Here is a 24,720-nt window from a genome sequence, read left to right as displayed (position 1 = left end):
TTACTATTATAATATAAGCCAACTCAGTGGTGTGTTTAAATGGAAGATGTATTTACCCCAGTTAAGCTAATAAATTCTGATGTGCTTTTGTCTCTTCAGAAGAACAATCTAACCTTATTATTTCTCTTAACTGCCCAGAATAGGGCAGGACAGCATAGAGCACACAATTTTGGGAAAATTCAGGTCTGGGAGTGTGTTAGAGTCACCCTGAAAGTAGTAACAAGGCTGGCTGAAGCAAGAGTGGGGCTGTAGAAAGGCAACTACGGCTGTCTGTCACACAGATACTCAAGGTGTGACCTGCATGCTTGTAGGCTGGCTGAAAGCATCCCAGGCTGGGAGCTCCAGCAGCAAAGCATTGTAAGGCACCCAGGGTTGCAGGACAAGTTGTGACAAAGTCCTTCACTGGTTTGAATTATCCCCACCCCCGAACTCTGTAACACTGAGTTACTCCTCTCAACTTCAGCAAGTAAGAGTTTTGCAATTGCTACACTGTGTGACAACTCCCTGACACCAGCTTGTGTGCCTAGCCAGCCAACTCTTCAGAACTCTGCTAGTCCAAAACTTGTCTTGCAGGGATTTAGGATTCACTGTTACCAACTTCCCCAGAGAAGTCTCCCTGCAGTGTCCAGCCTTCTCCTGGAACACTCACACAAGTTATTAAGTTCACTGCTCCTTTAAAGAGACAGTAACAGCAGCTAATTAAATTAACAGGTTGTTCAAATGGACAAATTTGTCATGGTAATTTACAGAATATCAAGGGTTGAAGTGAGAAGCTCAATTGTGTACATTCCTCACACACAAAAACTAAACACATCCTGCGGCAAAAGTGGACCCAAATTATGCAAACCCTAAAGGACTAGGCAAGAGCACAAAGGAAAATAAAAATTAGGCCAAGGTTTTTAAAAAATGGGTGCCTGAGGTTAGGCTTCTAAACTCATATTTAGGCACTAAGGCAGTAACTTGTTTTTCAAAAGTGTCAAACACTCAGAATCTATCCTGGATTTTAATGGGTGCTCAGCACTTCTGAAAGTCAGGTCACTTACTCTGGCACCTAAAAATGGATTTAGAAGCCTGACTTTAGGCACACGAGTTTAAAAGTTATGGCCTTAATGTCTAATTTCAGGTGAGAGGCTTTAATTAGGGATAATAGATTTTATTACTAATTACAAAAGCTCCCTTTCCTGAGAGAAAATAAGACAGCAATTAGCAGAAGATCTCCAAGAATCCCATTATTCTATTTTTAACAAGTCTTAACTTCATGACAAACAAGTTTTCGTAAAATGGTAACAAACTCTTCGGCCACTATCAGAATGGAACAGTGCATGGTAAAATTAATTTAGCCACTAAAATTCCTTACATCAGATAGTGGTTTTCAGATTCTGTGGATCAAACAGTGGCTTACAGCCCTTCCTGGTACATGAACAAGGCAATGGGAGGGAAAGAGGGCAATTCAGAGCACTTGTAAGGCACCCGGAGTTGCAGGACAATGTTTTATCAAGCGGCCTACAAACTAATGACGTTTGAGAACCATTGGTTTAGATGATCTCTCTAAATTTCTCTCTTAAAATAGAGAAAAGAGTCCCAAAGGAAATAAAACCTCACTAGTTTAAGAAATTAAATTTTAAACCATTTTTATGGTCTAAAGCAAAGAGTAGAAAAAAATAAATGGTTAAATTAAATCAATTAAGGAAAGATATACATACAAATAGAGAAAAGGCCTCTGCACTTTTGGTGTTTTTTGAGACTGCTTTCTCTAGTCATTATCAAACAGATACCTAAGTTGTTAAAAAAAATAGATGTAAGCCTGCTTCACTAACCAATAATATTTAAATAAACTCCCTTTTTAGGGAGGCAGTCCCTTTAATCATTAAGGCTACGATCCTGCAGTGTGGTGGTATCCTTACAGCCTCAAGGAGTCACACTGAGGGTTCTGGCAGATCAGACTGTAGGACTGGGGCCTAGCTCGATCAGCTCTCTTCTTCTTGAGATGAGACAATGGGTTGAATTCAGCTCACAGATCAGAGTGTAAGTTACAAAAGAATCCACTGCTAAAAACAAAACAAAACATCCACCTCCCCATACCAAACCAAACGCTCTCGGATCTTTCTAATGCACATGTAATTCCCATGGACATTAATGGATGTGAGGTATACACAGAAAGAGGAAAATATACTCCACCTGCTTTTTAAGATATAGAAATTCAGTCACAGGTTTTACCATGGTCCCCCCCCCCGGTAATCATTCTATACAAATATATATAATGGATTGTTTCTACAGGCAGTCAAAGACATTGTTTGCAGAGTCCTTACTTACTAGCAAGAAACCGTCCCTGAACATTTTTGGCAGCAAGCATGGTAAAGTGAAGTAATTACCACTAATTTTTGCCAGTGCCCGATCAGTCCATTAATTTCTAAATGGCAGTTAATGCATCATACAATGCACCAATTTTCAAAATAAAAAGTCGTTTGAATCAGTAAATGATTGCATTCACAAATACAACCTATGCTTGAGCCCTCATCTATTCCCCAACCATCCAGTATTGGCAAGATTTCTGTAAGTGGTAGTAACCACTAGCCAAGAACATCTCACCTTATCAGCTTGTGCCTTTGTACCAATGGCCAGCAATAGTTACAGGAAATACTGCAAAAACCCTATATTGTCACTGTTAGCAGGCAGAACGGCTGAACATTGCTATACTTCTATCAATTGATCTACAAGTGAGTGAATTTTAAAAAAAATATGGCTTAAAATGAAAGCAGCTCTCTCTCTCTAACAGTCACAAGTACAAGAGATGGGTGAAGATTTTCTAGCAGAACTGTACACAGTCTGACACCTCCAGATCTTGAAAAGAACAGATCGGTTATCCAAAGGAAACTGAGCCTGAGTTTTCTGCCAAATGAAAAGCCCTTTCTGATTAGCTTTAGAAAGATTCTTATTCAGACCTCTGATGTACACAGAAGCCCTCTCAGAGAGTGGCTGCATCTCTCTATTTATCTTGATGAACAGAGCACAAAACACACTCTGAATTATCTATATAAATGCAGTCCAAGACATCTTATTACACTTCAAAAATTAAAAATACAGTTTTCAGTATCTGATGGATTTTCTCCTCCTAATCACACTGTAAGAATCATTAAATCCTTCCTTGCTCCATATGTATACTTTTGTGAATCATTAGCTTAAGAGGAAAAACAAAATCCAGGCAAGAGTATAGTCTAAGTCACTGCTTATGAATTTACACATTTATATTTTCCATAAACCTAACTGAAGAAAAAAGATGAACTGATTAGGAACTTCTCCTTTAATAGGAACAGGCTATTTTGAGTATTTAAGGCACATCATATGAAATTCATGTTCCTGATGGGCTTCACCACACACTGGTCAGAACCAGAAATGCAAGAGGTTTAAGAGTTACAACTTTTCAGCCTTGATTTTGCAAGTAATTTGATTTTTATTAAATTCATGTGGATGCAGTGAATACAATGAAAAGCATGTGTGTGTTTGTTGTGGGACAAATTTAATATAAATAAAACTATGGTTAGCTCCGTGTTCCATACTCGAAAAGAGGATATTTACAAAATAGGAAGGGAATCTTTGGAAACCTATTGAGGGCTAAATAAAAAACTAAAAAGGATATTTGTTATTGTTTGGGAGGGAAGTTTAACTACACAGGGCCTCTTTGCTGTAGAATGAAATAATGATTTTGTTCATTAGCAGTAGCCTATTAGAGCCTTAGTAAGTACAGAGCTATAGCATCAGCCTCTAGCAAACAAACAAACAAACAAACAAAAAAAACAGAAAGAAAAACCAGCACATGGTGCTCCAGATTCTGCCCCATGTTACCTGCCCCTTTCCACCACTTCAGCAGCACAAACTGGCTACAAAGGAGACAAAAACAGCCCTACCAGACTCCCATCACTGGGGGTAGAAGAGAGTTTTCCTGTCCAGCACAGACCCGACATAATGGATCTATACTGTACCACCCCTCCCCAACAAAACACACCCACGCCCCTTTACAGCCCCTGCCATGAGGGGCGGAGGAGGGTGATATATTAGGGTGGGCCAGGAGCATAGGCACAGCACATTCCACTCTGGCTATTCTGTGATGACAGGAGCTGTATATTGTCTCCATCAATCTGACCAAAGCCTTTGACTCTGTCAATCACCAGGCTCTGTGGAAAATCATGTCACAGTTTGGTTGCCCAAGTAAATTTACCACCATTGTAAGACTCCTCCATGATGGAATGACTGCCTCCATCCTGTGCAATGGCTTTACCTCTGAGCCCTTTCCCATCCGAATTGGAGTAAAGCAAGGTTGTGTACTGGCACCCGCTCATTTTCCATTTTCCTAGCAGCTATGAAAACGCTAATTGAACCACAGGGCATTGGCATTCAATGTCGGACTGACGGCAAACTTTTTAACCTCTCTCACCTCCATGCCAGAACTAAAGGGACATTGGCAACAATAACCGAACTCCAGTACGCAGATGATTGTGCTGTAGTTGCACACTCAAAGGAGCAGCCCTGAACTGCTTCTTTGTAGCTTACGAAAGCCTCGGGCTAACCTTAAATATTGGCAAAACAAAAATTCTCCATCAGCCTGCTCCTGGTCAATCATTAGATCCAACAAGGAAGATCTACACTGACAGAGAGGAACTGGAAAAATGTAGAACATTTTGCCTTCCTTGGCAGCCATCTCTCACAGAGGGTAAACATAGCGGATTCTGTGCTGAATCTCAACGTCTGTGCCAGCCTTGCTTTTGGCAGACTGTCTCACCAGGTGTTCAAAAACCATGACATCAGAATACACACTAGACATTTAACATACAAAGCGATGGTAATTCCAACTCTCCTTTACGGCTGTGAGACTGGGGCAACCTATAAAAAACACCTGAAAAACCTGGAACGCCAGCACAAGCACTTTCTTCTCAAGATCCTCAACATAAAGTGGGAGGATCGTTGCACTAACATCAGTGTCCTCACGGAGGTCAATATCTTCAGCACTGATGCCCTGATTATCCAGTAGCAGCTGAGATGGAGCGGGTACCATAAGTGCATGCCTAATGCATGCTTACCAAAAAAACTGCTATTTGCCCAACTCAAAGGAGAAAGGAAACGGGGAGGCCAAAAGAAACAGTTTAAAGACATCCTCAGGACAAATCTCAAGAGATATGGCATTGACATCACACATTGGGAGACAGTAGCCCAAGACAGGGCTAACTGGTGTAGACTTATCAGAGAAGGAACAACCACTTTTGAGGAGAATCGCCTCACCCTAGTCACAGAAAAATGCCAGAAAAGCACAAACAACTGTCATGTAACCATTGTGGCCCAATCTTGCTTCCCAACACCACCTGCAATGTCTGCCAACAAGTCTGCGGCTCAAGGATCAGACTCTTCAGTCACCGAAGTATGCATATAAAATAAAACCTGTAAAAGAGATCATCCTCGATCTGAGGGATCGCCAACAAAAGGCCCATAGACGGGTGTTACAAATTCATAGTAGCTAAGCGATGCTTTAAGTTGCCCAAAGAGCAAATTTCAGAATTAGGGAAATGCAAATATGTCTTAAAGCCACCTTCCACTAACTATGACCAACCTGGTCCTGCACTCAGCACAGAACTGGAAAAGGAGAATCTGGCACAGTCTCTTCAATGCATGTGGCTTTCAGCATAAGTCACTTCTGCTCTGGGCAGCTTACAGAAAGGTAGGACCAAGCCCTCCCTCAGCTTGATTCCAGAAGAAAAGGCTCATGGCAGCCATGGAGTATTACAAAAAAGGGGAAAGACGTACACAACCTAGGAGTCTTTGGAAAGACGTGCAGACCTCTGGTGTGGCTAAAACAGTCAGTTCCGGTTCTTCCAGCGTTTTTGTTTGGGTGCTTGTTCTGGGAGTCTTACAGTGCTGCCAACCCTCCTGATTTTTTGATTTCCAGACCGTTCATGAATTTCAAGCCAGGGGATAAATCTCCCCCCGCTCTAATTGGCTGCCTTCCCCACTCCCCACCTCCTGGAAAAGAGCAGCTAATGAGAACTGCTGGAGGAAGCAGGCAGAGTTCTTTTTCACCCTTGTCTCAGGGCTGACACCATCTCACACGAGGAATGGGGGAGGACCAGAACGAGCCCAGCAGCTAAGGGTTGCCTTGCTCCCTCCTCCCCTCCTGTGAGCAATGTGTTCAGCTACCCTCTGCTCCTTCCTCTTCCTTGCTGCAATACCAGGCCTTGGAATGGGGAGAGGGCAGTGAAGAATTCCTGGAACTGAAGGGGAACTGGGGGACAGAATTGATGTAAAGGGGGGAGATGTGGAGGCAAAATTCCTGCGGTAGGGGCCAAAATAAAGTTCTTCTGTACATTAGGGAGAGATGGCAACACATCATCTCACACAATGCGGGGTGAGTGGTGCCCTGGAGATGCTAAAAAAAAAATCAAGTCAGACCAATATAGCCTTTTCTTTAAAAAAATATTTTCGAGGTCTGACTTATGATTTTTGAATCTTTGGGGTTGGAAATACTGCTCCTATGACTGGGAGAAGAGGGTAATACCTTCATCCTCCGATTAAAGGGTTCCCAGGCTACTACCTTTTTCTGCAAATATTCCTGCCTCAATAAGCCGAGGTGGGAACCCACCTTTTTGGGTAGCAAGGTGAGCAGCTTCTTTGGGTGGGGCAGGCCTTCTAGCTAGTACTCTTATGATGGAAGCCAAATCTTTACTGCCTGACTGAGCATGGGGTATGCATACCCCAACAGAAATACACTTATTGTGGCTCTTGGAGCTTCCATCATATATCAGGAGTGTATTATGGGAAAAATCTGATAGTCCCTCGGGTTAGCAAACATATGGTCCATGGGCTAAATGTGGCCCTCTAATCAGCACTCTCATTCAGCTTGTCTCCACTCTTCTGTGCTCAATGGAAGCGAAACTCTATCATCTTCTCTGGTAACTTTCAGTCTATAGCCATTCTGCTCATTCCTTTGTTGTGTGTGTGTGTGTGCATGCACGCACGCACACACACACAGCAGGATCCAAAGTAAAACCAGCTAAAGAATCTACTGAGTTTCACTTTGAAGTCCTCCCAGCTGTACAGCAGACAGGAAAGGTGTCAGAGAACAGATAGTGCAACATGGGGTAGGGAACAAAAAGGAAAAGTGGAAACTGGAATTAGGGTAGGAAGTGGGGAGTGGGCAAGACTGGCTAAGAGACTGCAGAGTGTGGAATTTAAAGGGGAAGAGGAAAAGTCAAGCGTAGAGAGTAAGTGGATGTTGAAAGGAAAAGAAACAGTACAGGATGGGAACACTGCTCTCACCTGATAAAAACAAAAACAGGGAGTACAAATCATTTTGAAGATTATGAAGGACAGGACAAATCAGATAGCATTGGTGAGGAAAATAAGATTGTGTTGGGGTAAAGAGGGCAGGGGAACCTACTGAAAATTTAATTTGATCCTTATCCCACAATGATTTTGATACTCCTGCCCTAGCAGTCAGACAGAACTGACTCCTGCCAGCTTTATGGTGAATTAGCTGAAAGAAAGAGCTTGGTATCTGCAATGAATCTATAATCAGGAGGGCTCTGGCTCCGGAACTGGTGCAGTTCTGCTGTATGGATATAGGAGACAGGCTACTAGCACAGAAATATATACCCCTTTGGGGATGTGCCACAGAGCTTAGTTCCAGGGGAACAGAGTGTATGTGAGAGCATGTTATGTAGTTTACTGCTGCCAAGCAGCGAATACTAGGTGACTAGGGATACAAGGAGAGAAAGTTAATTCTCATTCTAAATACTAAGTATTTTTTCTTTACTCTTGATATCCGCCTGCAGTTAATGCACTTGTGTGATATACTGTATCTCTGCCCCTCAACTGAGCCACTGGATACATGGCCCTAGATTCCCAAATTGTAATAGGATTTTTTGAAGATATGACTGCAACTTTAAAGACCAAAACCAAAGGAACAATCAAGTTCACAGCACAGTTCCCTTTAAAAAAATGTGTGACTCCTTACTGAGAAATAGATGCAGCCAAGAAAATAACCATGACCCCATACAATATATTTCTGTAACTGTCAAGTAGCACTGGCCTAAAGTCAACCACTATTTTTTTCTGCTATCACCTTTCTTAAGAAATTGCCAAAGGAGATTAGTGGAGGTCACACAGAGTGCATTTGCAGAGCACAAAGAATTAGAGAAATCAATGTGAGCAGTTTCCCCCAAAAAATGCAGTTTTGGCCAAGACAAAGAAATATAAAGAATCTATGACACCAAGAAATCCGGAAATAAGACCCAATAAAAGGTCTACAGACAAAAAACCTAGCCTATAAACTATACAGAAGTAAGCAAATGTAATGAAGAATTCAATAAAACGTTTAACACTTAGTTTAACTACTTTTGCATGGCATTATAAAAATAATGTCAAATGTGCATTTTTAGATCACCATATTTCATTCACAATGTGAAAGTGCCTGGTGATGGAATATTTTTTTTATCCTCTTAGTCTACTTGAAAAACTGTAAAGTGTATCAACTTCTATAAAATGTTAATATTTATATTTAATAATCTAAATTTACAGCAATGATATGAGATAGTTCACCTTATAACAGAACAAGCTGAAAATGGTATATTAAAAACTACTAATGAACACAAAAAATCCATTGTTGTCCAAACTTTCGGTAAGCCTCCAATAGAGCGTTCACCACTTCAAATTGGCACATTCAAATTGGTAGTTAGATGGCTCTGTGATGCTGTATGAAAAGGAAGATGACCACTTATATCATTGTTGCTACACCACTGTTGGTACAAGATTTGCTGCAATTGTATAAACATCACGTAAGGTAAGCTATACTCTGCTTAAGTACGATTATCGTGTTTATATGCATGTATTTGTATATGAAGTTAAAAAACTTTGCTATGTGTCTGTATCTCAAACATGTTCTGTTCCTTGGTAAATCCCACCCAACAAATTTAAATTCAGACTAGCCCTCACTGGTTGATGGACCATCCATGGAGCCAGTGGTGACCTCTGTGATTCAGCAAAACATGTAAGGATATGCGATGGGGCCATGTGATCTGAGACTTCATCTTTTGCCATAACTTTCCATGCACATGAAAAGAGGTATAGAAGTAAAAGCTGTGACATCACTTTTATCTTCATTCCTGCTTCTCATTTCTGGACTGTGATTTTTCTAAGGAAGCTTTGAACAAAGGACTGAATGACCCGCCAATCTGCGTGAGTGGACCAGAGAGAATAACCCCCCATTTTGGGATGTGACTGCCCTGGCTTTTATCAGTCGGTCCTGAGTCTGGCATTCTCAGCTGTGACCCACACCGGGCATGGTCCACAGCCTCAACTATCTGATCTGTGCAAAAACTTTCTATTTGCATACACAAGATGTTATGTTTATATTTGCAAGGTTGTATGTGCACTAACTGAAGTCATGCTGAAAATTCAGACTCAAAAAGGTCCCCATCAAAGTTAGGAAACCCAAACTTGCGCTGTTTACTCTCCTCTATATTTATTTTGCAAAGTCCATGTGTGTTATTCCTTGTGTGTTTTTCAAAACAAAAACAAGTATTTCAGTACTTCCCTCACCTCTCCCACCATAAACCCCAAACCTCTCTGCAACCAGCCCCATAGCATGAGCAACCCTACCACAACAAGACCAATGTGTGCGTGAGATAAAGGAAGAGAAGGAAGCCACCTCTGTAACATGTTTTGATAACATAAAGCCTTTATCATGAACATCTCAATGTTTCACACCCTTTCCTCCCCACCATGTGATCATAACCAAAATACAGCTAAAAAGAGAGGAGACAAAAGTTTATCTACATTCTTCTTCTTTCTCCTAGCACTTGTGTAAATTTAGCCTTCCCCTTTCATAAGGGAATATAATTATTTCTGTCTTCCATACAGCTGTGTTTACATATCATACCCACATTTTCTTTTCTAGTTACATTAAGTCAACTTTAGAGCTCATCAAAGGTGCCAGTCTGACAGACTTGGGCGTCAATCCTCTAGTATCACTATGCAAACAAAACAGACACCCTGAACCTGTGAAGAGCCCCCAATTGATGTCAATTGGACTAGCAGGGGTTCAGCCAACTGTGTGGAACTCACTGCATGATCAGGACCTTAGAGACTGAAGTCCACTATCCACAGATTAGATACAACATAATTAAAACACAATCTTCCCCATGCTGTATCTCATCCCTGATTTGACAGACGCACTTATAGCAGTGAGATAGTACATCAGTCATCAATTTTATTTCATCATGTTTCTGTTAAGATCATCAAAAGAGTATTTTTCAGACCAAAGAGTTGATCCCCCCCACATCAGAATTGCATGGAAACCCCAAGGTGTGAAGCCCACCTTTCCCATGTCCTGTCTGCCAGAAAGAAGGGGAATTGCAGAATTTCCACCAGGCTTTATTGAGAGACCTCTTTGGTACTGACCTTGGCTAGTAGGGGTCTGGAAGATTGCAACCCCCTTCCCTGGCTGTCAGGGGGTAGAGTGGAGGAAAGCTTTACTCTCTGCATTTTTGGTGCTGGAACGGAGAGTGCTCCTTTTTACTCCACACTCCAGTTTTGATTACTGGGAAGAGAAGGCAAAACTGCCCGCACAGTAAGAGGAGTTATTCAGAGTTCAGTGCTCCATTTTCTTCATTCTGGATGTAAGCACAGAGCGCAGTGCAGTGTCTACCACAGCAGTACTACCTGTTCACTCTCCTGCAATTTATTCTCCATCCCAGTCTATTAATGATCCCTAGCAGCACGAGAGTTGAGCAGCTCAGGGCTACATTCCATAGTTCACTATCTGAATTTCACTTTCTTAAGCAAGCAAGCGTATTTTTCAAGCCTGGCTCAGATGTTGGATTTCATCATCTCAGTTGTCAAGTTTGTGGTCAGCACATAAGTTAAGTAGCATAGAGTGCTTCTCAGAAAAATGAATTATAATTTGCTAGTGAGTGAACAGAAAATTCTTCTTGGGTTGTGGCTCCATTAAGAGCCCATATACCATATAAAACATCTAAAAATGCCACTGGACCCAACTGACAGATGCCTTGGGGGAGCTCTCAGATCAACTAGACATCTAGATGTCTCGGTCTGTGCTACCCAATGAGCTGCTTGTTGTTTATTTTCAGTTTTAAAACAACTCAATCAGGAAAGTAGTAACCAAATACTCACAGGGTCAAAATAGGGTTGAACAAAAAGCTTCATCATCCTCACATTTCAGAAGAGAAGTGGTTATGAATGACTCATTTCATTTTCTAATGCCCTCACTTGTCCTTCACAAGTATAAAATACAGCAAGATTTAACAGGCTGCATCATGAACATTTGTAGACTTATTTTTGTCACCTCAGCCTTGTAAGCAGCACAATTTACTGTCGATCCTTTCTGAATGTGACACTGTATTCAAAATAGACTCGAAAATTTATGAGGACAGTGTCAGACTTATTACTTAGCAAAAATCCTGAGCAGAAGAAGAGAACGAATATTTAAGCTGAAAAATCAAGACACACTGACAGAAGAGGAAACATACAACAACTTGGTTGGCTCAAAGAAGGTACTTTATAAAGAAGGTGGAGAATGTGATATATGCAAGTCAGAATGTAAGGAACAAACGCTAATATACAGATTGCAAAATAATGCACTGAACAAGAAAATGAGGACATGAAAAAGAAATGATATCTTCCCACATCCATTGCTTTTTTATAAGATAAAAATAGACATTTACTGACATACTATTTTCTAAATCTTAGCATTTGGTGCTGTGACACGGTGTACCCCACTGTACACCCTTATGGAGTGATTTGTGTATCATTCGTATTCACCCTTACAGTGAAACTGCATATGGTCTGATGCAAAGTATGCCATGTAAGGTGTTTTGGAATGCTCATGATATACTGAACATTATTGTTGTGGTAGCATGTTCCCTGCAGTGTCACACACATATGTACAGATATGAAACCCTGTTATATCATATCCCCAAATGTGTGTCTCACATGGCTTGAATAGATGGAGACAAGCACAAAGCTGTGTTTCCACGCCCAGCAGAGGCATGCATACAGGAACAATGGACTGGCCTAAGCACCTTTGAGCACTTTGGCTCAAGAGGGAAAAATCATGCCCATTGCCGGACATGGACAATCACCTGACTATTTACAGTTCATGTGTCACAAGTTTACAGACTAGCACCCTTGAAGAGCACAGCACTTATCTGTGAGATCTGCAGGCATGAATTGCTGTTGCACCACAGGCTTCATCCTGCCAATTACTAAACCGCTCTTATAGATGTTTCCTTAACCAAGTTACTAACACCATTTAGGTTAATTAAAATCTGAAAAAAAATCTAGGTTTACTTTGCATCATTTGTGTGTTTTCTTTTTCCGTTTCTCTCAGGTGAAAAGAGCAACAGTTCACTTTTGTTTACAGTTTCTACTGAGTTTCAACTTTCTGGTTCTGATTCATTAGCACCATTCTACTATGTTTAAATTGCAAACACTGGAGGCAAACATTTCCCCTGCAAACAAACAAACAAACAAAAATCCATGAGCACAATTTTTGAAGTATTAAAAGCAAGGTTTTTTTAAATTCAGTTTAGCTTCTGTTTTCACTTCAAACATCAGCACTGTGTGAAAGCCAATAAAGAACTAAATGGGGAGGGAACTTATTTACCTTAAATATCTATCCTATTAACAAAACAATTTCTCTTATATTTTATCTCAAATTGTGACGTAAGATCAGCTCTTACTAGAGGAATTTTACTTGATGTTCCTGTCATTAACCAAGAGTCCTAGGTTACATTTATTTTGTTATGATATTTTGTATGAGAAATCTTATGATTCTCAGGCAGAATCCAGCAAAAACATCCAAACCCATCTTTTGTTTGTGACTCAAGCTTTATGAGCTGCAATCCTGTGAGACCTAAGAAAGAAGTAAATATATTTCTGTCTTTCATTGAATCAGTATCTGGAATTATAATAAAAACAAAGCTAATTCCAGTTCTGCAAAAGTCACACCATTATAAAAGAGCAGTTTACATTATACGGGCTCATGCTACAGTCCTTACACATGTTTAACTTACAGAGAAGTCAACTGAAGCTTTGTGATCATGAGAACTGCAGGTTCAAGTGGTTAAAATGACAGTGGCCAATCTACACCAGTGCTCCAACATTTGCGATCATCAGCGGCTCTGCACTAGTGGTAGCAATAACGGCACAGGTAAGAAAACGGGCAAGGACACACAAGGCCAGAAATGGGGGACAATTTCAGATTGTATGTAGCAACTACTTGTTGTATAAGAGTTAAAGTTATACATATATCACACACAATTAGTAAAAGCAAGGTGGGCTCACAGAAAACATAGATCTGAAATTATGAGACGCTTGGAGTTTTCAGATCTGCACTTTGTCTCACGTCCATCTCCAGTTAAAAAAAAAAAAAAAAAAACGAAGGCCCCAATCCTGTGAAGTCTTATGCGTGTGTGTAACTTTACCTAGCTTGAGTAGTTCTGTCGCTTAGATTAATTTTATACATGTGACATACACCTAAACAAAACTATAGGTTTCGTGCTGTCATTTTCCCTTTTGGTGAATCCTCACATACAAATGTATATAAACCTGTTGCTAATACGTACCTACTGGGATGCTGGGACAGTACACAGCCACCTTCCATACTCCATTAGCTCTTCCACAGAGTATATTTGCCCAGAGCGCTACAAAGCATAACTGGTGTTTACCTGAAGAGTGATGCCCATCTTATTGATACTGCTGACAAGACTTCCCCATACAATTCATAGGTCACAGAGAAAAAAAAACTGCTATGCGAAAAGAAATGAAATGCAAGCTAAGGAAACCTCCCCACTGACTGATGTGGCAAAAAAAAAAAAAAAAAAAAAAAATAAAAAAAACCTCTCAGGTTTCAGTGTTTTGGCATCACGGGTTACCAAAAAAAAACCAAACAAAAAAAAAACGGTAACAGTTTGAGACCATGACTGAAGTGATACAGGATGTAAAAAGCAATACTGAATTACAGGCACCCTTTGTAACTAACCTGAGAGTTGGAAGAAACTGGGAAGGATTTCACAGGCTTGTGCTAAAGGTGACTACAGTTAACAATTATTATACAGATCTTCGTGTCTCTTTACCAGTAAATGATTGAGTGCTCACAGAAAGGCCAGGCAGCTGATAAAAAAAATCTCAGACAGTTCACAGGAACACAAATGTTCGCAACAAAAAAAGGGGCCAGATTATCTAGCAAAGCATGGCTGTTTTGGGTTGCACTGCAGCCACAATCTGGTCCTCAAACAATCTTACCTTGCCCAAGGAAGACAATCATACAGAAAGATCAACTCCTGTGGTATAGAACTGATGTAGTGGTTCTTACACCACTTCTCTACTCATTGCTGGGGCAGCAGGGGTAAGTAGGGTGTTGGCAGTGGCCAGGACCATGACTGGGACACCCATGCACCATGTAGATCTTTGGATAAGTTTTCAGCCCTCTGGAGCTGTTATGCTTTACTTGACACCAGGCTATATGGAGCAGAAGAAAGCTTGGAATGTTTAAATATTATAAAGACTCTTCTAAATCAACTGAAAGCCTTAGGGAACTTGTGAGATGTGCTCAGTTCCAGCCTTCTTGTGACAATTCAGATTTCAAATATACCCAACATAATCTATTACCCACAGATCTTGGTCAGGAGAGGCTGGGAATCAACTCTCTTCTTAGAAAAGAAGTCATTGCCCAATCATATCTCAGAGCATTGGTGTGGTTAAGAATGTCCCATTAATGTACATTACTAAGTCTGTAGCTAAGAGAAGGACTTCCCTTCTCAGAGCTACAAGCTGAATTATTATCCACCATACAGAAGGGAAACGAACCAATCTTCCCAGCATGTACATATATAAAATGCCCTCTAATCAGAGCTGCTCAACTGTGTCATAGGCTCTCTACCACAAGCTAGAGTTGAAAAATAATGAAAAAATAGAAGTTAGTCAAACTGATTATTCTAGAAGTAGTTTGGATTGTTATTGTAAATTGATTATTCTATAAATAATAATATTTGACAAGTTCAGCTGCTAACAGCTAATGAAGCTTCTACTTGAACTCAGGTGGTAGTGACTGTGTTTCTAGAGCAGAAGAGTCTGAGCTCTACACCAACTTTCACCATGAAGCTCTGATTAGTTTTGGTGGGCAAAATGACAACCATGAAACCCTAGGTGAGCGTACTGTACAAATCCATGCTTTGTTAAAGATACTATATTCACTGAAAAACACCATTACAAAATCTTACCAAATGTTCAGCTAGCTAGGCACTTGTATGATTCCCATCACTGCAGCATGTGAGCACCTTAAAAGTACATCAGACACTAAATAGAATTTGCTGCTTAATATACACACACAAGGAAAGTATTTCTCCACGGACGGGTCAAAACAGTTACTATTTGTCTGTGCTTATTCCCAAAACCGTATGAATGAACTATAATGTGCAACAAAGAAGACAACATACCAAAAGAACAAGGAGCACTTCATTAAAGCCTTTAGGCTAACAGACGAGCTCCTCACGTTGCTCTGTTAGAACACTAAAGGATGTGAGTTTCTTAATGCAAATGCAACCTTCACAAGGCACTTCAATTCTATAAAAGTTACAAGAGCTATCTCAACCTAAATATTTATAGCTCTGGTCTTTTGATTTCCAGCTTGGGAAAGCCAAACCTTAAGTGGAAAGGAAAGGAAAGGAAATGTAACAAACTCCATAAACAGCATGAATAAAATGTAACACTTGGATTCTGTTTAAAATATCCCCCTGAGTTATGTGGAACTACAACTGCTTTATTTTATAGCCCTAAATGTACTAAAATAATGTTTCTTTGTCTCTGAATTTGTAACATAAATGTTGATTCTGCTAAATGTATGGCATCATCTAAAACTAATTATATTCAAGTACAAAATCTACATTTCCTTTGTTTTCTTTAAAACTATAAAAAAGTTCAGTTTTAACTTTTGTAGCAATTTTCCTCTTTTTTGTTTTTATTCCACTATTTGCACTTCAATCCCTAGAGAGAGAAATAAAAGAGCATATTTATAGTTTCATCCTAAAAGTCACATTTCAAGGCACCTGTTCAACAGTGACCTCCCTCTAGTTTTCTACTTTAGATGAGAAGTTTACAGGCTATCACAGGAATTGTCAAACCAGAACAGACCCATGGGCCATCTAGTCCAGTATCCTATCTGAGAGTGACCAGCACTAGATGCTTCACTGGAAGCTGTAAGAATCCTGCAGAAAGCAGATGTGGGATAATTTGCCCCCCTCGTTAGGTCCCATCCTGGTCTCCAACACTCAGACTAGCTTGAGCCCTGAAGCAGGAAACAAAATCCAAGTCTGGTTTTCCATGGCTCCTGAGAAATACCCCTAATGTTAATTATTTTCTTTACCACCATTAAAGAGATTGTTAGATTCTATTTCCCAGTGCAATGACACTAAAAATAGTCAATAAAACCTGGCAGCAGATAAAACATCACATGTATCCTTATTCAATAAAATAATGTATTTGTTATTTTTAATAGAAGCATGATGATAATACAAAACAAAATCAGAAGCTGAGGTCTTCCATGAAAAGGTTTCCTGTGTCATAGCCAAAACATCTTTTAGAATAGTTCTTTTGTTTCTGTTTTGAATAAACTGATTAACTTCAGTTGGACTGATCCTCCCCCCCAAACTTTTGTCAAGGGGGGAAAAAAAACCAAAAACATTCTGGGGATTTCTTTTTGTAAAAGTGTGTGTGTGTGTCAGAGAAAAAAATCTGAATTAGTATGCACTTAATAAGCAATAAACTAAAAGCCCCAATTCTGCAAAGAGACACATGCTTATCTTATTCACTGAGTAGCTGCATTGACTTCTGTGAGACAGTTCACAGTGCCTAAAGTTAAGCACATTCATGAGGCTTGAAGAATTGGGAAATGAGGCCCCATCCTGCAAAGATTTACATACAAGAGTTTGACTTCAATGGGATTGGTTACATATGTAAAGCTAACCAGACACAAGTATTTGCAGGATCAGAGACTAAGTAACTTTCAACTATTTGAAAGCCAGTCTACCAAGGGTGAGTGTGAGAAAGACTCAGAAGCACAGAAGGGCTACTTTATTCTTACAAGTTACAGCGCATAGGGGAGTACAGGCTGAGTGGCTGCATAAGAAAGAACCTGCACTCCTGCCTGCAAGTCACAAAGCAGGCCCACCCCACCCCTGAATAGGCTGGCACTGAGGGGGCCATAGGTGGAAGAAGCAAAGAATCGAATCAGCATCCATTGACCATGTACTACCATATGGTGGGTGTAGAAGGGCAGCTTTATTCTGACCCAGAGGCTGAGATCAGCCACAGAGAGACTGCACTTCAGCCTGTCCCTAGGGTGAGAAGATGAATTCCTTCATCTATCCACTCCCAGTTAGTCCTCTGACAAAAGAGAGCAATCAGCCACAACAGTACTTTTGCAAAGCTCTATGCAATAGGTGAACTGTGTGAAAAATTCCTATATTTACACAAATGAAACCGCATTTGTGCCTACATACCAAACAACTATTTATGCAAACACAAGCTTGTGCGCACAAATACAAGAACATGCACATGCAGATAATGAATAGTATATGCAAATAAAGAATTTTAAAAACTCAAAAAATGAGTGCATCCACCTTTTGCACAACTCCTGTATTCTGTCTCTTTTTGAAAGCATGGCCAATGACAAAAAGTAGCTTTACAAAAAATGGAGATTTGTTTGTTCAGATTAATCCTTAGCTTGGAGGTAGGCAATAAAATACTAAAATGTAAGATAAATCCATTAGGTGCTTTTTGAAAATTTTACCTATACCCTTGATTTTTGTAGATGTGTTTGCCAATATGGATTATTATTAAGACCTATACTGTTACTACTGAAATGTGCTTTTTAAAATTTTTATGTTATTTGAAATCTAACTAGTTAACTATCAAAAATAAAACTTAGTATCACTGGCTTATATCCACTTAAGATGGTTTTGATGTTCTTTCAGGAGCTCTAAAGCTATTAAACCATTTATTTACATGGCTACTGTACTACCACATTGTTTTTAAGCCAAACTTTTGACAGCACTTACACCAAAGAATATGCATACCACCATATATGGGAGGAAGCATCAACAAACCTTAAAGTGCTAACATCTTTTATTCCACACAGACATTACATAAACTTTTTCTTTTTAATTACTCTTGGACATGGAAAATGTTGATGAGACACAAAAAAATTTGGCTGGGTATACAAGTCAAAACCAGAAGTTATGTCTATGCATGAATAAGTGAATATCTACAGTACCTTTCACAACAAGGAAGTTATTATCTTAGGGACCTGATCCAAAGCACACTGAATTCAATGGAAAGACTCTCATTGGCTTCAACGGGTTTTGGATCAGACCCCGACCCCCATTCCTCACCAAAAAAAAAAGGGAGGGGGCAACAAACAGAATTTTGAGACCAACTTTTAGCCTCCCTACGGTTTTGGCTAGGAAAACTGGTTTGGCATGAAAAAGTGACCAGATTTACTCTGAAGGAAAATGCTTTTTTTCTGGCAAGTCAGTTAAACTTCTCATTGACATAATTTTAAAAAGTTACATCAATTAAAACCATTGACTGTCCAATGATTCTTTGCATCCCAGATAAGTTATTACTATCCCTTCAATCTTTCTACAAAGTTCTCTCTTTTTGAAAACTAGTGTGTTAGCTACATTTGGGGGAAAAATGCTTACTGTTAAGCAAAGTTACTAACACTTGTATCTAATTATAATGGGAGGGAGTACATGAGTATAACAAGATGTCAAATGTTAAGACAGTGTGGTGTCCTGAAGAAAAATAGGTCTATGATTCTGGAATACAAGATTTATCAGACTATCTATATACAGAATAAGACAGAGTTAAGGATGTGCTGATAACTCCTACTTTGACGTTTCTTGAATGTTTAACTTTGAAGCTTTAATATTCTTGTGATGCAGGTTTGGTGGTTGGAGGGGCTCATATGGAAAAATATCACATTGCACATTTAAAAAAAAAAAGATCCCTGATGGATGGTGGGTGAGTAATGGGAGACAAAGAAGGATACTTACAATGACTACAACTTTATCATTTCTCCACATCGTTTACTGCAAATAAAGACATACTCTCAGCACATACAATGGTTGCTCTCTCTCCTCCTAGGTATAAAAGTAATATAACTAGCCTGGTTTGATAGATAAATTACACTGAGGTCTTGTGGCATACATGTAAAATGGTTAGGAAATGGGGGGTGTGCAGCCTGCAGTACAATGGTGTGGTTCTGTGACTCACATTGGAATATCCAGTTCATATAAGGAGGGCAAATGGAGTAGTTCAAGCTTTCTATCTCAGAGGGAATGGGAGAAGGCTGCTGTTTCTGGACTGTACATTATATGATGAAGATGATGAGATGTGTAATCTCTTGACCATAGATAGAAGCTGGGATGGGTTAAAGGGTCAAGCCTCCAGTCAGTATAGTGAGAGTAAAAATAAAAAAGTTAGTGCCCCAGTCCAAAATGAGCAGAGGTAATGAAAAATAGTCTGTGAGTGAGTCTATGGGCTACACAGTGGTGATTTGAGAAGCTATGTAGCCCATACTCAACATTATTTAACCTGGCATGGGTAGATGTAAAACATGCTCTGTTTCATAGTTTGGTGCTGGGCAGGGACTGAAGGGCAGAGTTAACGCTTGTTTTAGAACATGCAATACAATATTTCACAAGCACAGATTTATTTAAGTGATTGTATGAACTGTGGTTGTATTTGAATATACATCTACCTTCTCTTAACTATTCATTTCTATACTTCTAAATGCTTCTAATTTTTTTTAAATTAGACTTTAGCTTCTTTGATCTACGTATGTTTAAAATTTGATGCCAACTAGCTACTCAGAGTAACAAATGTTTACAGAGCACCTTCTGTGCTCAAAATATCTTAAAGCACTTTACAAAGTAATATGTTAAACAGTGGAGGTACACCGATTGCAGTAGGTAAATAAAACAGTTATGCCCTCGGTAACAGTTCTCAATCCTGCAGCATGCTGAGTAGTTCCTGGGAGATGTGCAGCATTCATATCTCCCATTGAAACCAAAAGGCGTTGGAAGACTCAGAACCTCAAAAGAGTTGATCAAGCACTAAAAGAGGGAATGTTGCCTAAGACTCCAGGTTTTTCCCCTGAATTCTTTGAGAAGTGCCAAGAGATTTAAAATTCATTGGTTACAAATCATATTGTATATTGGATATTACTGTAATGAAGCTGCATGAGATAATGAGCTACAAGTACTATATAAACCAAACTAAGCAAACAGAAGAAGTACTTTTAGAATTTCTGTTCGATTCTGCTGAAGTCAAAAAATCAGATGTGCTGGTTAACTACTTGGGTATTAGAACTGAGAAAAATCTAATTCATACATTTCACATAATTTTAAGTACATGCTTAAGTCCTATTTATTTCAAGGAGGCTTAAGCACAGGCTTAAATGCTTTGAGACCTAATCCTGCACCAACAAGAAACTAGTGGAAAAAATCCCATTGGCTTCAGTGAATGAAGGATCATTTCCCAAATTTAGAATATTGATTCTCCACTGCACTCTGCACTTACCTAAGAAGGGGGCATGGGAGAAAAAAAGTGGGATAGGAGGGATGGGAATCAAAGTTAGAGTAAATTAAAATGTTCCAAAATGCATACATTTATGTTAGTAACTACTTGCCATTTAGGACGTCTTATGGGGATTTTAATTATAAAAGTAGGCTTGGGAAACAAAATGTTTCTCTATTCAGACTTTTTTCCAACAGCTGTAGACAGTTCTTTCTGAATTATATTTTTCAGGTGCCTATGACACACAAATGTATACGGAGCAAAAAACCGCATGAAAACTGAATGTATTAGGGAAAAATGTGTTTGAAAAGTGCTGAAAATGTCAAAGCAGCTACTATGGCTACCAAGTCAGCAGTACCCATGCTCTGAAAATTACAAAGGATTTTAGAAGATCACTTAACATAAGTCTGTGAAAAAGCATAATCACCACAGTAAATATTACAAATTTCTGTCTAGGTTGCAAACTAAAGTTTTGAAAGAAACATTTATCCAGAATTCTTTTACCATTACAATAAACTAAAATTCTCTCAACTGCCAGTGCTCTTTAGATTATGTTTATCTGAAGAGAAAAATCCCTGAAACTCTGCCTTGAACTGAGTCCCTCCTGCATTATTGAAGATCAACATAAAATATTTACAGAAACATTTCATGTAGTTTGCTTTTGGTTTTGTGTTGTTTTGTTTTTGAAAAGGAGAACTCAATTTCTTCACCTCAAGTGACATCCTTTTTAAAAAAAAAAAAAAAGACATTAGCCAACTGCTACTGACATTCTCTTTAGGAGACCTAATGTGACATCTTTATAGATTTTTGAAGCAGTAATAAGCACAGCAAATACACATAGGTTTGTTTTACATATGGTGAAGAGGAAAAACTCTCTCGAAATATACTCCAGACTGATAGTGACTACCTAAACAGTGCATCAGCTGATGGTTCCAGAAAGCACTGCTGCTTTAGATAAACCACCCTGTGACACTCCAATATAGGTCTGTCATATTTATGAGACAGTTTCCTGTTTCAGGACATTATTCAGCAAATTCAGTCTTAAAAACCATCTATTACAATTGCTTTAGTGGTCCTTCCTAACTCTTCCAAATACTGAAATAACTAATCAACACTGATTCACATCATAACCCCTAGCCTACATATGATTAATTTTAAGCATCTAAGTAGTCTCACTGAGTTTCAGTTTAAATTAAGTATTTGACAGATCAGGACCTAATTCACGTAAAAGCCTGGACTTCTCCAACCCTGGAAACTTAATTTTTTTTATACTTACAAAAATTTTGTAAAGTTTCAAGAAATATATAGATTAGGCTGTATCTTATGGCATTCTTTCCAAAGAGGCCATTACAACATTTTAGGACCAGACCTGCAGATAATGGTATAATATATCAAGCCTTCCTGTAATTATCACCAGCCTACCAGCCTTATAATATATGTATGTATTCATTATGGTATGGGTATATAATTAGTATAAATTCGCTTGTTCACTAGAGTATTTGCTCATCACACAGACATTATTTCCGATTTATATTCAGCAAAATAAATCATTATTGCCTCTCTTGTGATTCCCCTCACTAGAAAATCTCTATTAAACATTCTATGTAAACCAATCTTCTATATGATGTTAAATTTTAATGAAGACTTCTGTCCTTTTACCACTCTGCTACAGCAAAGTTTGAAATTAGGAAGGGATAGTTTTCTGCTGCAATTACAAAACTGTGAAGCAAGAGTCTAATTTTTGCTCTCTCTGCCTGAGTATGTTTCAATCACCAAAAGGCAAAAGTGTGGAAAATACAAATCCTTAAATACATTGATGTTTACAAAGAGCTAACAGCACTGTAGTGCCTAGAGGCACCCAGGGCCTCAACATGAGGGGGTTTGGGTGTTTGTTTTGGTGGAGGTAGCTACACGTTGTAACTGTGTAAGAGCGGTAATGAAGTGCTATTCTTGCTCCACAGCACTGATTTTAGTGTCCAACACAGAACAAGGCAGCTAACCATCTAAACAACTTCCTGGAAGCAGGTTACAATCCCCCCTGCCAACCACAAGGCAGCAGCAGAGACGGCGTAGCACCTGCACGGATGTCAAATAAACAAACCTGCGTTTGTAACCGAAACAGCAGAGCAATTTGTACATTTTCCATCTCCCTTCCCTCGCTTAGCCAGCGCAGGGTTAAGTACCAGTTTGTAAGGCGGGGGGGGGGAATGCTTTGCAGCATTTGATGTCATTACACACACCCCCCCCCCCCCACCTGTTCAATCCGGATCCACAGCTAGCAACGACAGGGAAAAAAGAGCGAGCGAGCGAGCAGGACAGAGCCTCCCGGCGACATGCGGGGCCCGTGCAACCCCGCTGTTCACCCCCCTTCCCCTCCCCACCGCCACCAGCAGCCCCCCGGTCCCCGCAACGCCTCCTCCCACTCACACCCCATCCCTCTTCTCCACCCCTCCGGTGCCCGGACAGCCCCTCGGTGCCCCACCCTCGGGAGCTGCGGTTGGCTTCCCCTAGCCAGGCTGCTTCCCAGCGCCACCCAGTCCCTCCCCGCTGCCAGCCGGCAAGCCTCGGCCCTGGGAGGGGGCGGGGGACGCCGGGTCCCTGGAGGAGCCGCTGGCCCGGCGGAGCAGCCAGGCCGGCCCGCAGCCGCGCGCACTCACCTCTGGCCCCGGGGATCCGCGCTCCAGCCCAGCTGCCCCGCGCTGAGGTCCGGGGGCTGCTGGAGCGCTCAGCCGAGGTCGGCTGCAGCCTGCGGCTCCACGCCTGCTGCCCTCTCTCTCCGCACTCCCGGGATGGGCTTCCCCCGCCCGCCCGGGGTGGATTGGCCGGTCCCGTCCCTGGGCAGCGGTAAGACCCCCGCCGTCCTCCTGCTCCGGGCAGGCTGTGTGAAGTTAAGCGCCGAGCCGGCCCCAGCCTCCCTCCCTCCCGCCCCGGCGCTCTGCGCGCCTCCCAGACACAGCAGGGCTGCGCCGCCGGCTGAGGCTCCGCCCGGCAGCGGCAGCCCAGGCTCTTCCCCTTCCTCCCCCACCCCCAGTCTCGCGCGGAGCGCCGGGCTCGATCTCCTTCCCGCTCACCCTGTGCCAGCCCCCAGCGCTCCCCGGGAGCCAGGCTGCTCCTGCTGCTTTCCGGCTGCGTGAGCCGGGGCCGGGGATCCCTGGCCCCCCGCCAGCCAGCACAGGCGCTGCCGCACCCAGAGGTTCCTGCACCTGTGGCCTTGAAGGAAGGAATGTTTTGGGGGGGAAGAGAGAGGCGCGCTCCTCCCGGGAGATACACGCAGCAGGTGCGGAACTTCCCAGCCCGAGGAGCCAGGCTCCAGCGGCAGGTGTTTTTAACACAAATCTCTCCCCCCCCTGCCTCCATGCACGACTCAGCGCTGCGGAATATGGCACCTCCTGCTGCCTGTTTGTTGTATCCACCTGTTGTCTCTGGCCCTGTGCTTAGATTGTCAACTCTTTGGGGGCGAGGATTGGCTTTTTGTTCTGTGCTTGTACAGCTGTGAGCACAAGAGGGGGGCCTGGTCCATAACTAGGACTCCTTGGTGTTACAGTAACACAAATATTAATAATAAATAGATTATGCAAGTGCATGTTACATAGACTATATGTTGTGCCCTTGTGGTCTGTTCATATTACAGTATGAGTTAGTGCAGTGGTACACAAACTTTCCTAGTCGCACCCCCTCTTACCATTCATGCAATGTGTCATGCTCTGTCCCCTCCCCCCCGTCACACCCCCTTGCCACCCTTACCTCTGTGCAGACTGCCTTTAGAGCTGGGCAGCCAGGGAGCGGTGTTTATGTTGTTTGCAGTGCAGGAAGACTATTTTTTTAATCCCTCTCCCATCCCACCCTGCAATACCCACTCTATTTTTATCCTGCTATTATGGCAGTGGGACTTGTGGGACCTCAATTTCTTCACACCCTCCCCCACCCCTAGATTTTCTTGCATCCCCCCAGTTCGCATACCACTGATGTAGTGGGTTGACCATGGGACTGGAATCCAGGAATTCATGACCCCTGAGAGAGTGACTCATGTTCTAGTTTTGGGGAAGTCATTTAACCTCTTTGCCCCTGTTCACCCAT

At 41.2% G+C, this 24,720-nt stretch overlaps 1 protein-coding gene across 2 annotated transcripts in view; it reads right to left on the bottom strand.

Moving 5' to 3' along the window:
• PIP5K1B (phosphatidylinositol-4-phosphate 5-kinase type 1 beta) overlaps positions 1-23,544 on the bottom strand; it is a 140,184-nt gene extending 116,640 nt beyond the window's left edge. For both annotated transcript variants that reach the window (XM_067568658.1, XM_067568659.1), the window contains exon 1: positions 23,301-23,544. The gene's annotated coding sequence lies outside the window, so the exon portion shown is untranslated. The remainder of the gene's footprint in view (positions 1-23,300) is intronic.
• Positions 23,545-24,720: the final 1,176 nt, after the last annotated feature.

This window comes from Emydura macquarii, unplaced genomic scaffold (genome assembly GCF_026122565.2).
Source record: "Emydura macquarii macquarii isolate MOO-44397 ecotype Brisbane River unplaced genomic scaffold, CSIRO-AGI_Emac_v2 contig_2897, whole genome shotgun sequence".
In the NCBI taxonomy this organism is placed as follows: domain Eukaryota; kingdom Metazoa; phylum Chordata; order Testudines; family Chelidae; genus Emydura; species Emydura macquarii.
Note: the sequence above shows the minus strand (reverse complement) of the source record. Positions and strands in the feature narration are given on the sequence as shown.